We start from the raw sequence: 14,776 nt of genomic DNA on the forward strand, positions 1-14,776 counted from the left end.
TTTAGAGGTAAAGTGGGACCCCATAAAGTGGGAAAAGGAGTGTGAAGATACAGCACATAAAAGAGAGAAGGGGATAAGGAAGATTGAAAAAGAGAGCAAAGCCAAACAGAAGACGGGTTTGGAGGAAGAAGGGACAAGAAAGGACTGAGACGGGAGCAGGGCGGCAAAGGAAAGAGCGGAGAGAAAAGTGCAGAGAGAGAGGAGAAGAGGGGCGAGAGTAAAGAGGTCATGAAGTGGTTATGAAACCAGCTCTGACCTAATCTGACATGTTTATGACTCTGTGTTTTTCTCTTTTTTCCAGGCACTAAGATGCAGAGTGGAATTAGACTGGGTGGTGGCTTATGATGAGCTCAGGGACACATTTGTTCTGTCCTTTTAAACAGAAATACAGCTCGCTGGGTGGGTGACTGTGTGTGTGCGTGTGTGTGTGTGTGCGTGTGTGTGTGTGTGTGTGTGTGTGTGAGAGGGTTGAGCTGGGGGGCGGGCACAGTTTCAGAAGCTCACCTGAAGCACCGGTGCAGAGCTCCTACAGGGAGACACCTATAAAGAACAATACTACACGATTCTCTAAATCTGTAATATTCTCTGAACTCAACCGCTGCGCCGCTGTTTCAGATGTGGCTCGAGCCTTAAACGCTATTTGGCTACATTTGCATTCAGTCGAGTACGGTGCAAAGTGCTTTTACCCCTTGAAAGAAGTCTCATGAAGACTGATGGGGAAATGAATGTCCAGAACTTTTTGTGCAAACACTCTGGTTATTATTTCAAGTCAAAAACCTTGTTGACATTTACAACCATTAATCTTCAGAGGAAAGGCGTTCATATTTGAGGACAGTCACATCTGAAGGACTCCGGGGACGTCGGTCTGTGGTCCTGCCTCTGCAATCTGCAGCAGCTTTTGGAATGTCATGTGACCTGATTTCTTTAGGTCATGTGACCCACCAATGCAAAAAAAAACCACCCTACAGCGACTGTATTTTCTTTTCAGTCTGCAGATTCTCTATTATTAGTTTCATTTTCCACCGTCAAAAACGAATGAAGAGCGCTACGGACACAAAATTTGTTTCAAGAATCCTAATCTCCCAAGTAACAATGTCAGCATTTGTTCTGCTTTCAGATTTCTGTATCAATTGACTGGTAAGAAAAAGCACAGAGGTAGTAAAGGTTGTTTCCCTTGCGCTCTTCTGCGATGTTTCGATCATTTCTGGATTGTAAATATGGAGGCCCAGCTGTGATTTGTTGTGTGAAGAAGTGCAGCAGCCGGATATTTACAGCACCTCGTCCTGATTGTGGTCCACCTTTGTGAAACATATTAATGGAAATGGACAACAGAGATTGGAATTTAAACGGTTATTTGGGCCTTTTGGGGAGGTTTTATCTGACCGATTTTACTTCCCGTCTGTTTTCCAAAACTTTCAGGGTTATACCTGGTCATCCTTGTTTCAAATAAATGGAGGATTTGGAGTTCCAAGCACAAAAACATTTTGATCTAATGCACCTTCAGTCCCTTTTCAGCGGGCAGAGGACACACTGAGAGTAAAAGGCGCAGCACTGGTGGCATCATAGAGGTTTAAAATCCCTTCCCGATCAACATTCTGTGTTTTTCTAAAGTAATTATATTAATTTGACCTTTTAATAAACTCCATAATGGCATTCTGAGGAGAGTCTATCCTCTCTCTCCTGCTTCTTCCTATTGTCTACAGCTCTCATTTAAAGCTCTGGACCTGCATTATGCTGAATTATAGATTTGACATTATATTGCAGTTGACCTGCGATCACCCCACTCGACTGCTGGCAGCATTTTCTCGTCTGTTGTATCGTCGGCGTATTTTGGCATAAAGCGTCTGAGCCTCTTTTCCTGAGAACAAAAACGCTTGTCTCTTCTTATCTGATTACACTTAATCAGATTATCTTTTTTTTTTTTTTTTTGGCTTGCTTGTGTGTGTCCAGAACGTGCTGTTGTTGGCATTTTTCTCCTGGTTCTGATGATCTGCTTCCTCAATTTTGTGTCTTTGGAGATTTCCTCACAGTTCTGCCGCGTCACCTGTCGAGCTGCCGTCAGATAAACAACCCAAGTGAAATTGGTACGTTTCATAACCAGCAAATCATCCATTTCTATCTCCAGTATTCCCGGGATGTTGCCGTGGCTGATGATAAAAACTGTAATTGTATTTGCTGGGTGGCGGCACATAAACAATATGCAGGCTTTAGTCCTGCTTGGCTCCTTGCAGCTGAATGTATCCGACACACAGGTGAAAAAATGAGGTGAAGTTTGGTGTCATTTAGTTTAAGGTTAATTGTGTATGATTGTGATGTTCCGGTCAGGCAAACATGGTAGTTACAGGACGGTTTTACTCCATAGTTTAGCTGGTTCTGCCAGGGTAAGAAGGAAGGGTGAGACTTCTCACTTTAAAGGGTCACAGAGAGGAAGAGTGACCACTGCTGAAAACTAGGGATAAATGCCCACAAGAAACTGAATGATGAAAAAAAGACAGTTAAATTTCCACAGTGTAGTGACACAAAACACTCACTCAACACAAAAAAAGGCTCGTGTCTGAGTTTTGGGGTGGCGAGTCTTCCTTGTTCGCATAACAATTAGCATCATATAGGAGCTGCACTGGTTTAAACCGCGCACGGCAGTGGGACTGCGCATGTGTGTGTGCAGCAGTGCGGTGGTTCACCGAGTCTGCAGACTGTCTGGGAAAAAGGCAGGGGCAGAAGTGTTTTAATGCTTTCTCCTATCATGTTCTGCCCGCACACGACAGTAAAAACAGCAGTGTAGCGCGTCTGCTGCACGTATTAGCCTGAGATTCATTACGCTTTTAGCAACGCCGTCGCGCTGGACGTATTTTTTCACACGGACTTCACAATGGGTTGGCTCGAATTTGTGGGTATGATGTGATGCTTCCTGCAGGGAAAAGGCCAGCTAACTACCTTCAGGTTTTCTGTCTTCTCCCTTACAGGGCCTCTTCATCCCCCTCCCCCTATTCTAACACACAGGCACACTAAATCTCTCTCTCTTTTTTTTTAACTCCCTCTCTCAAACGCCCGCACACACAGACACACACACACACACACATTCCTACCCTCTCGACTGAAACGGTATGCGAACAAACCACAGGCGGGGAGAGGAAGAGAGGGCCTTCAGTCTTAGCGACTCGCACCGCGGCAGCAGAGGGCAGACGATGGGGCCGCCAGCTCCTCTCACAATGACCTGGTCACACTTTTCCAGCTCACGCACCCCTTACGCACAAACACACACAGAAAGAAGAGGCAAAGCTCCTGCTATGCTACACAAAGTCGGCTAAAACACACCTGCTGCATCACAAATAATATCAGTATAGAAGACGTATGTCCCCTGCCACCCTGAGAGGCAGCCTTTCATGTTTTTACTCTTCTAATTCTTTCACATTCACTCTGGCTCCCAATTGTTTTCCACACCTCTTAATCCCCTGTTCCGACACCTCTGTGTCTATGGAGTCGTGCTCGTACACCTCCTGGTGTAACCCTCATACCATCTATTTACCATAACTTCCTGCCACACAGAGAGAAGAATGTCACAGTAGTATGGGAGGAGTTTGCTAAAATTACAATTTCAGCTATTGCAGCCTCTAAATTGGAAGGTAATTAGATCAGGATCTGGGTGAGGCCATGACAGTAACTACCAGGGACAAATGTGCACGTTATTTGGCCAACGGCCTCTTTCACAAGAAAGGAAGTGCGTTTATGCAAACCCTTTAATAATAGGAAAATAAGTTCATTCCAACAATTCTGACAGTCATGGAATTTGGTCTCTCTGCTGCATCACTTCAGACAGTTTCATGCCAGAAAAAACAGTAGAAACGATGTTCGAGCGCTGCTTGAATGGAGACGGAGGAAGTGTTTGGCTCAGATGGCAGATAGTGTTGGTGTGATGGTGGTTACAGCGTCCATCGTCACTGGAAAAGGGTGACAGATTCCACCATCAGTCTGGATGTCCCATTCCCACCACTACATTCCCACAGTCGATAGAATCCAGGTCTATCGGAGGGCCATTTGACCTGTGGTGAACATTGTCTTTCCCACCAACTAAAAAACCAGTTATTAGTTATCAATTTAGTTGGCGTGTTCTTGGAACTGATGCCAAAGATCATTATTAAGAGGAAAACTTCAAAAAAGTTCAAGAATGCTGGTTTTACTGGCAGATGGCATCACCATTGGGCCAGTTTATGTCACTTTATAGTTCCTGCTAGCAAACATAAGCAGGAAAACAGCCTCGCTGAAGAGAGATTCCCAAGTGCGTCATTCCTGTAACGGCGCGAGAGCCTCGACAGAACGACGTTGTGCCGCAGCACCTTTTATAAAGACTGTAACGTTATTACAATAAAAACATCTCTGGAACATGTAGGTTATTAAACTGGAAAACGCTGATTTATGTTTATTGTAAGGGATGATCCAGGTTGAGCCCCCAGGGGGCAGATATCCAGGAGCAACATCAGCGGGGGGGCCACGACAGCCAATCACGCAGCTGAAGGGAGCAGGAAGACAAGAGCAGGCAGAGAGGGAGAGAAAGAATTGCACACATTTGCAGGTTTGGGCAAATAAAAAGAGAAGTCTGGGGAGTTAGAGAAGTAAACTTTGTTAGAAATTTACAATCTGTTGTTGGGCTTGGCAGCACATTCAAACGACAGTAAGCTTGGGAAAAAAAGCAGTGGAGGAAGGTACTGTAGATGAGCTGAAAAATAAACAACACTGGCTGGTCTTTTGAACATATTTTATAATTTTTCTGTTTTTCCCTTCCTGAAAACTACACTTACAGTTACAATGACTTCTGTTTCCGACATGGGCGTCAGAGCAGGCACCATTTCCAGGGCCATTCTTTGGAATTTGAAGCTGTTTTAAAGACGGTTGAACGTGTTGTGACTGAGCGTGATGTTGACGGCCTGGTTGCATAAGTGATGATGCAACACGCTGTCACATCCACTTTGTCCAATATTGATGCATTGATGCATAAAGTGTGTCTTTTTTTTGCATCACTTTTCAACGCACCTCTCTGACATCGCACTTTGAAGGGGCCCGTCAATGCATATCTAAGTCTGAACGCTGGCTAGAGTGATTGTGAATGCTCATAATTTCCCCCTCCTGCTGTGTTGTAAACTGGCAAATGCGATTAGTGGCTGAGAGTAATTAATGAGACCTGTCAATTATTAATTAGAGGCCGATCACCTGATGTTGCTGCCATGTACAGCTGAGTGTCATCAGCATAGTGGGAATTGATTCTGTTTTGGCCAGGAGAGGCTGAAAGAATACAATGTTCTTTTGGAACTTCTGCCAGCCCTCAGATGCTAAATTAGCTTTCAGACCAGTCTAAGAGTGTGCCATCACCGATTATATCAACCGCTCACAGCCCGGTGGTACAAGCTGGGTCAATACTGAGTACAGGATTGTTTACTCTGTACAGGTGCGTCTGACTTAAATGTTTAAGACTCTGAAATGGGCAGGAAGTTGCTGAAACAAATTTAAAACCTTTGTCATGACTGTCAAGTGAGCTCCCCCTCCACTGTGATGTGCTGTAATGAAGGCAAAAGGGAACAATACCCTTAACTGATGCGTTTAAGTTGCAGCACAGCCAGTCCCAAAAACAGCCACATGTGCAGTTTTAGAAGGGAGGAGAGCAAACTCCTAATTCAAAACAAACCCCTGCCTCCGAGATAAAGAGCCTCGATTTTAATTGACACCATTTAAAGTTGATGCTTCCGCAGGGGTGCTGGAGACCACAAGGAGCAATATTTGCCACCTTTGCAAATGTAGCGGCATTGATGGAAATTGTTGCCGTTAACAGATTAAAGAATGCAAATGATCTACTAACCCATTAATTTACAGAGGATCCATCTAATGGTTGAACTAATCTCGTATCAATGACCTTAAAGGTGCGTAGGGAAAAGTAAGTGTGCCCAAATTGGGCTGGACTTTTGCACACGATAACGTCAGAAACAGAAATATCAAGGCCCACTCAACCTTTGATAAATGAAGTCTGTGGTGATCAATGACCTGCATGAATCAAGTAGTGTCAAAACACAGGCTGAGTGCTCACTGAGCGGTTCTGCTCATTGTACAGACAAAATAACAAGTGCCACAGTGTGTTTGTGCGCTCATGCCCACGTGCACACGCAGACAGAAAGAACGTGCATCGAGAGTCAGCTCTAAATTGGACCTGCTTGCTTCCATCCATCCATCCATCTTCTATTAAACAGTGTTTATCCCTGTTTGATGTCATGGTGGTGGATGGAGGGGAAGGGGGGGGGGCAGTGTAGCCCCCAAAGGTGGACTTACCAGGCGTCTTGAGAAATGAGGATTCTTCTCATGACAGAAATATCTACCATGAAGGACGCAATTAGAACTCATTACAGACATTATTTTGTACCTGTTCACACTTCCTCTTTTTTCTCTTTTCCTGGAGTCAACAGGATCCGCCTGTCTCCCTCTCAGTTTTGGCTCCTTCATTGAACGTTTGGATCACCACCTTTGTTCTGTTTTCTCTGTTGTTTTTCTCAGGGTAATGCACTTTTAAAAAAAAGCCAAAAAAACGGCATCTCTCTCCTGTGCATGCAGCCATTTGCATCGATATTACAGGCGCAGAAATGCATACGGTTGAGGGGTTCCTAAACTCGCGTACCACAATCTTTCTTTTTCTTCTCCTCCCTCTGACGCTGCTGCGTGTCTTTTCGACCATCCACATCTCTTTGCCGGATCTCTTTTGTCTGGAAAATATATGAGCGAATTCACTTTTCATTTCTCTGTTTTCGCTCTTCTTGATCAACTTGTATTGCGAACGCTGGCTTTTTAAAAAAAACAAAAAAAACAAATGTATTATTAAGAGTCCCGAGGGTGGGACGTTCATATAAACCATTCTCGGGGTGTTTCTTCTCTATTGTCTCTGCAGACCTCCCAGCTCCATGGCTCCATGCAGGGTTAGTGCTTGGCCCCTACTGCCATTCATAATTCCCATATCAACCTCTTATCTCCATATCAACGTTCCTTGTCTTTTAATAACATGGGAAATTACTGGTCTGTGCGGCTGCTTGTGATGAATATTCCGAATCTTCATCGGCCGGATTCATTAAAAATAGGGGAGAGGAAAACATGCCTTTAACTACATTGCTTTTTGGCCAATATTAATGTCTCACTCTCAACTGACAGCGATATTCATTTTCTCCGGGAAAATGAGGAAAAAAGGGAAAAATATCCTTTACTTCCCCTCCATTTGTTACGTGCACCCGCACACATGCAAATAAAAGCTTACATGTGCAGCACGATAACGCCGATGATGATAATGATGACGACGATGAGGATACTGGAGCCTCTAATGACTACAGAACAATGACCCCTCCCACTGCTAAATCCTCTTGTGAGTGCAACCTGTGTGTTTGTGTCTATGTGTGCGCGCGCGCACGTGTGCATGTGCGTGGCTGGCACATGTGCAAAAGCTGCCATTACAGGATGCAGCCACTGATAGATCTGTTTAAAGACACACCAGCCCCACTGATTACCGTCTCCATATCCAGCCTTAAATAATGAGATTTAGTTCAATTAGGAGCCTCTCGAGGTGTAAAAGAAGTGGGAAGGCTACAGCGAGCCTCCAGTAATCCACCCAGCTCCTGCCAGTGGATTACAGCGCCCGGGTCACTGTTTATCCTTTACGTAAACTGGCCACCGCGCACAGATCTCAGGCTTTAGAACACAGACGAGCGGAGCAGACGCTTCCTGGCCCGATAGCATCTGATCTCTCAGCTACTTGACGAACAACAGGACACTCCGGCTGCCACCTTCCCCCAGCAGCGGGGCCATCACCGCCGAAGCTCCATCCATCTTCCAGTTCTCGCCCTGGATCTGTATCTCTGCTGTTCAGACCTCAGAACTTGAAGGGCAATTTAATCTGGCTCATATCTGTTGAGAAATGGCGATGCGTGCTGCTGCTGCCTTATAAGGCAGGCCGTGGGCCACAAGCACCGAGCACCACACAGGGAGTCCCACACAGGGAGGGAGACCTTTAAGGCCCAGATACCATCGCAATAAACACATTGCTTCGCATTTTGAAATCAGCAGGTCCTCACGGGTTCACCACATGCTCTCTGGACCGGATCAGAGCTGAAGTTTTTTTTAAGTGATGTGACACCAAAAATTGCCTGTCTTTGTCTACAATCATCGAAGCAGGTGTCGATAATATCAGTTAAGTGGGCAAGTAAGGCTGTGGTATTGAGACCACTAGCCCTTACTGGTGTGGAGAGAAGGAACTTGGAGTAGCAGAAGAACATCATTAGAACCCCACAGTGGCCCTGGAACCTTGCTCAAAACTGCCATATTTGTTGGTGAGTGGAAATAGCAACAGAAGCCAAACCCCAGCATCCCTGGGTGGGCTTGAACCACCAACCTTTCGGTTAACAGCCGAAAGCACCAGCCAATTGCACCACAGAGACACACTATTTAAGAAATCTGGACCTATTTTTCACGTGAGGCAGTCACTCCTCAAAACCAGAACTTTCCTTTTTAGAAACTGAATTCAAACTACTGAAATTTTAAAGGATTGAGGGCAAAATGTTCCGTACGCATTTTTCTTATTGGAATGTAGAGGAAAAACTGTTCACTACTGAGGATAGAAACACCGTGGTCACATGACTTTAAAGCTAGTTTGATACCTGAGCTAGAGAGATGGTGCAGGTGTTTTTAAGACAGAACCCTGAATCTGAATGCTGTTATACTGATATCTCCTCCGTCACAGCGCCGCCTGTTGCGGTTTGCTATTATGCGTCATTTCACTGTAAAAATGTTCTCTCTCACAACTCGTAATGAAGCTCGTGTGACCACTCAGACGTCACACAACTCCTACAATAGGTTTGGCGCCTTTTCATGTCGGGGCTTAATGGGGCTGCCATTTCTGATATGATATGTAATGCATAATGTTGAAAGTAGAATATACACCTATGTAGGCTGGTTGATGTGGCGAGGGTGGCGCTCACAGCTGGGGTGTCAGAAATGATGACATAAGCCACCATCAGCCACCACCTCTGGATGACGTGCGCCGTTTTTAATATCTTTCCGAGACACAGGAGCCAATGCAAAGAGGGCATTCATTACCAGCCATGGTTCTGTTAGATCGTCGGCGTAGCGTGAACGGCCCACAACGGTCTCGCCTTCCGTCACCTTCTCCCTATTTGTTAAAGGTATTTCTAGGCTCCAGCGTGTTGCAGCTGTGGACATTCATCCCGAACACCCCAGGGTGGAAACAAAAGCCAGAAGCGTAGCGTTCCAGACACCTCCAGAAATCTGCAAAACATGTGACCCGTCTGGCGGTATTGTCTGCTGGTTTCCGCTGAATGGCGTGCTGGCGAGGCGGACGCAGATACGGTTTCGTTCCTCGTAGGCAGAGCCCGGCCCCGCTGCTGACAGCAGGTTTAGTTGATGGTGGATGTCCCGTGTTGGGTTTCAGAGCTCGCTTCAACATATGATCTCCATTATGACCAGAGGAGAAATGCATGCTGGTAGATGAGTGGTGACTCTGGGCAGCAAGAAGAGGGTGGGGAGGTGAAAGAAGAGATGGAGGGAGGCCAACTCATGGAGAACAGCGAAGAAATCCTCAAGATGTGCGTAAGATATCCATCTTTAAAGGATAAAACATGATCTAACAGGACCGATGATGTTTGACTGTACAATTAGGCCACATTAATGACATCACAGGCCTCAGGATTAGACTGTTTTCAACAGATCGCTCAGTGGTTTAGTTTGATTTCATATCTTTTCTTTGCATAACACAGATGCTGATGACACTGATGGAATTCAGATCCTCTTTCAGATACATGCAGATCTGAAGTTTACATCTTCCCACTCGAACATCGTCCACCATCTGTTCCTTCACAGTTAACGCTGCCCATGCATAACAGGCATTTTGTATTTTCGTTCTTTAATATTTAAATTATTTATATACATGCATCATCCTACTTTTACTCAATTGCAGGTTTTAAGTGAATTTAATCAAGGCATTTAGTTAATTTGAAATGGAAATAGCAATGAGAGTAATAGCCACATGCTCAAAGTGTATTAGTGTTTTTCAGTAAAGGGGGGGAATCATCTTAATATTCTGAACTTTGAAATTAATCATCGGCTCATTTTCGCAACTCTACAAAACAGCTCCGCTGTTGCGGGATTCAGCTGCACACGGTGATTTTACATCATTTCCAAACCGAGATCTGTGATAAATATGCTTTCGTTCAGTAATAAAATTAAAATTCTATCTTAGCGTAAGTTGCTAATTTTGCACGGGATGCATTATGCTTCAGGTAACCTAATTATATGTTGACACCTGACAGCTTGTGGCCTCCGCGTGCAGCCATTTAAAAGCTGTTCAACTAATAGATTCAAGGTGTAAGGTGGTGTTCGTTTAAAACTAGAATTAATTACACAGGAACCTACTGTGAGAGGTTAAAAAAAACAAGTGACTCCACTATAACACAAACATCTTAAACAACAATGCCATTGTACTTTTGCCTTCGCTGGTGCGCCCCCCCCCTCCTGCATCCCATAATTGTCAAACCTGAACTAAGTGGAGTGATAAATGATCCAAATGGAGCCTGTGATGACAGCAGCTGAAACTCTGTCATCGTCGGTGATGCCGGCAATCAGCCCCAGCAATTAGGAATCAAACCTCACGCTACTGATATTCCACATGACCTTCACGGTTCCTCGCATTTCACTCAAATGCGAAATAAATAAATAAATAATGCATTTCACAACATTTTGTGCGCGCTTCCCTTTGAAAGGCAGTATTTCTTATCGCATCCATATGGGGCAGCATTGCAAATGCATTTCTTCAATAATGGAAATAAGTTGTTTATGTTGTACAGCCTCCTATCTTCCGTTGTGCTGATAATAACTTGGCCTAACTTTCACACTGATGTGTTCAATAATTTGATGGAGGAGGGATGGGGAAATCATATTTATTGGATTTAACTGTTTTGGGGGGGGGGGGGGGGGGGGGGGTGGCTCAATTTGAGCCTGCACACCATTCTATAATTCCTTCTTATCGGCCAGAGGCTTTAGTTATTTACTTTAAAATTGACTAATTTCTTATTCCAGCGGAGGGAGGACCGGCCGTTGACTTGAACAGCTGCTTCATGACCCAAAAAACTGTCAGTCTTTCCCTGGAATAAATTGTGGAACAGTCCATTCTGCAGCGCGGGGGTGGACGAATCGGGGATTAGCGCGAATCGGTCGGGAAACGGGAGCGCTGGTCTCGGTAGAGCGCAAAGAAAATAGTACCAGGTGTGTTGGGAAATATGTCGTCCATCGCCTGGGGGTACTGCGTCGTTAAAAACCCAAAACAGGGGCGCGTTTTATATCGCCGACCCCCGCGTCTGTAAGCAAAGATTCATGTAGGCTCATAGTAGAATCAATTCACAGAGAGGGCAACTTGAAACCGACCGCTCATGCCTGCCTGTATGCCTAGTTTGGAGAGAGTGGCGAGCCGGGCAGCTCCGAGTTTAACAGTCCGGGTAGCATCCGTACTGTATGTACATGCCTGTGTCCTCATGCGTACGTGCGTGGCTGCAAAGGATCGACAGACAGAATGGCAGAGAGGAGGCAGTGCAGGAAAGACGTGCTCCGAATTGCGATTCCACATGTGCTTAAAGCTCCGACTGAGTCTTTGTGTGCAGGCGCAGCGCAGGTTTCACGACAGTTGTCTCGTTGAAATAAAGTTAGTGCTCCAACCCGAGTGCGCTCGGCTGGATGCAGCCCTCCATCTGCGCGTGTACGCCTGGGTGTGCGCGAAGCAAGGGAGATGGGAGAAAATTGCACGGGCCCAGCTACTTTTAAAAGAGAGAAGTTTCCACCGGGCCAAAGCGAATCTGATGATGGGAAGCTGTCGGCTCCAGAGTTGGCTTCTCTCCGCAGCTGCCTCTGACATTAAATAAATAAAACTACGAAATCAGATTCAATAATTTATCCACTTACTGTAGGTAGACGGGTCATGCCACAGCTTACCAGTACCGACCAGTTAGACTGAGTCAAATACACCACGCAAGCTGGCCTACACTTCAACTATTCTATATTGATCTCAAGTGCCTCAAATAAAACTGGGAATTAAAGGTTACATTAAGTTTGGCCTGAGTAATCAACTCTGACTAACTCTCCCGTTGACTGACTTATATTTATTTATAAATATAAGTCGTATTCTGTCATCCTTGTGGGGCCAAAAATTTGGACCCCGCAAATTTCTGTGTGAAGAGGGGTTACAGACTTATATTAGGGTTTGTACAAATGAAAGAAAGATAAGTCAAATGTAGAGGACCTACAAAGATTAGTGCGGAAGCCTCCTCCGTGTGTGCGTGTGTGTGTGTGTGTGTGTGTGTGTGTGTGTGTGTGTGTGTGTGTGTGTGTGTGTGTGTGTGTGTGTGTGTGTGTGTGTGGCTTGTTTAATGCACTGCAGGTTGGCTCCTGCAGCAGGTCTGGCCAGATAAGAGCAGCACACACAGCGGTCTGCTGGGAGGAGAGGGGGGAGGCGGGGAGGGAGGAGGGGGGAGAGAAAGCGTTGCCTTTTCGCTCATATAAACCATTAAATTGTAATGATGGAGCCACCGTCACACAAAGCTGGGTGCAGAGCGCCCCCTGTGGGTGCCCGAGGGAGTGCCAGCCACAGGGAAGCTCCGTCACATGGTGGTGCTGCGTTCACGTACCTCTGCCGTCAGACGCCAGTTTGCTGTACGTAAAGACTAAACTTAAAGGCAAAAATATAAATCATATTTATGAACAGCAGCTCTGCCAGAGTGATATTTCTGACTATTTTTAACAGAATAATGATTTTTATGCACAAAAACGTATATTTAGCTCTTCTTCTAGCACACAAACGAGGGTTCTATTTGTATTCAGAGCAGTCACACACACACACACACACACACACACACACACACACACACACACACACACACACATTTCTGTCTGCTGTTTGTCATCAATGGGAGCCCAAACTCATTCAGAGAACATGGAACAAGGGCCAGTCTGGTCAAGTTGGTCAAGTGGTGCTACATGTTGCAATTGTCCCCTCTTTACCTGGAGTATATGGACGGATGGATGGATGATGGATGTTGGACCAATCAGAGCTCAGGATCCAGCCACACGCCATCTCTGACCCGTCCCTGCTCCCGCTATTGACTCAACACATTCACATTGTTCTTTCAATTGTTACCTCATGAAAAACATGCTCTGCTGCTTGTAATACTTTTTAAATATGTTGTTATATCATGCTATATTTTAGTCCCACCCCATCCCACACTAACTGCTTTGCCTCTCACCTGCAGCTGGAGCTTTACCTCTATTTTCAACCCAGTTAACTTTACTGCTGAGGCAGCCGTTTTTAATGTTGCAGCTACCATAGGCTGATCAGGAAACAAACAAGCAGTATATTAAACAGGTCTAAAAACACACACACACACACACACACACACACACACACACACACACACACACACACACACACACACACACACACACATTCACACACACACGAGACACTGTGTTGCTATGGTGATATTGTATTGTACTGTACAGCATTCGTTTGCAGCTGGTGTGGAAAGATAATCGACTACAGGTGAATATTAAAGTGAAATACAGGGTGTTTCAGGGTGTTTCCAAACTGTTTCAGAGAAATTATTTAGCAAGGTTTCTCATTGCTCTTTGGAATTGAGTATTAATTTGTTTTTTGAGGTTTTTTCAGGCGCTTTATTACTATTGCTCTACTGTGGTGCAGTTACACATACTGGCCACCAGGGGATCTTCTGAATCATGAGAAATGGGATTTGTCACTGGTCGCTCTTTAGTAGCGTTAACCATCTTAAATTTGGAACTAAATTACTATTCAAAGAGTTCTAAAAATCAAAATGGCTTCTATTGTGTCCCTTCTTTTACTATAGAATAATTCTATATTGGAAGCACCCATGCTTATGAATGATTCTGAACGTATGAACTCTTTCACAAGGTCACAAACGTGATTAAGTTTTTGCTCTGTTTTTTACTGTCAGAGGCGTGTCCATTGTTTCTGAGAAGGGTGGGGGACACATGGGTACCAGACACGGGCGGTGATGACCTTCAAGTGTTCATTGGAACCTTCAAAATTAAACAATAAACGAACACAGTTACCATGCAACACACTGGGCTGGTGCCACCCCAGCACCCCCCCCCCCCTGGATACGCCAATTGATTTCAAAGTAGCACAAAAAGTTCCTTCTGTTAAAACACACACACACACAGACACACAGACACACACACACACACACTCCTCGCTGCATCCTGCCAATATGTGATTGGTTAATGTAACACAACACCTGCTCTCACAGCTGACAGAGAGTGTGTTTCCTTCTGTCTGTCTGCTTTCACGCAACCAGCCAGTGTGTTACGTTAATTGGACCCATGCGCGGGATGCTCGGCGAGGTTTGATTAGATATTCAGCAGTTTGTTTGTTTTTAATATCACAGAGAAAGGCTGAACTAAATGTCTGCGCTTTGCTTTTGTTTCCTGTTCCTTTTGTCTGCTGTGTAGGAGAAGCCTCCTTGAACCGCAGCTGTCTTTATTCTCTCTTACAGGCCAAATAGAAATCCTCGACGATTTTGGGAAAGAGAAATACCCCCTCGGAAAACCTAAATATTCAATGGAAATAGTGTAATGCACATCATATGTATGTGTCATTTTGCTTTCACTGAAAGTGTGACATTTAATCGTTAATATTATTTACATTGTTGTTGCTGTTGTA

Source organism: Takifugu rubripes, chromosome 20 (genome assembly GCF_901000725.2).
Source record: "Takifugu rubripes chromosome 20, fTakRub1.2, whole genome shotgun sequence".
Lineage (NCBI taxonomy): Eukaryota > Metazoa > Chordata > Actinopteri > Tetraodontiformes > Tetraodontidae > Takifugu > Takifugu rubripes.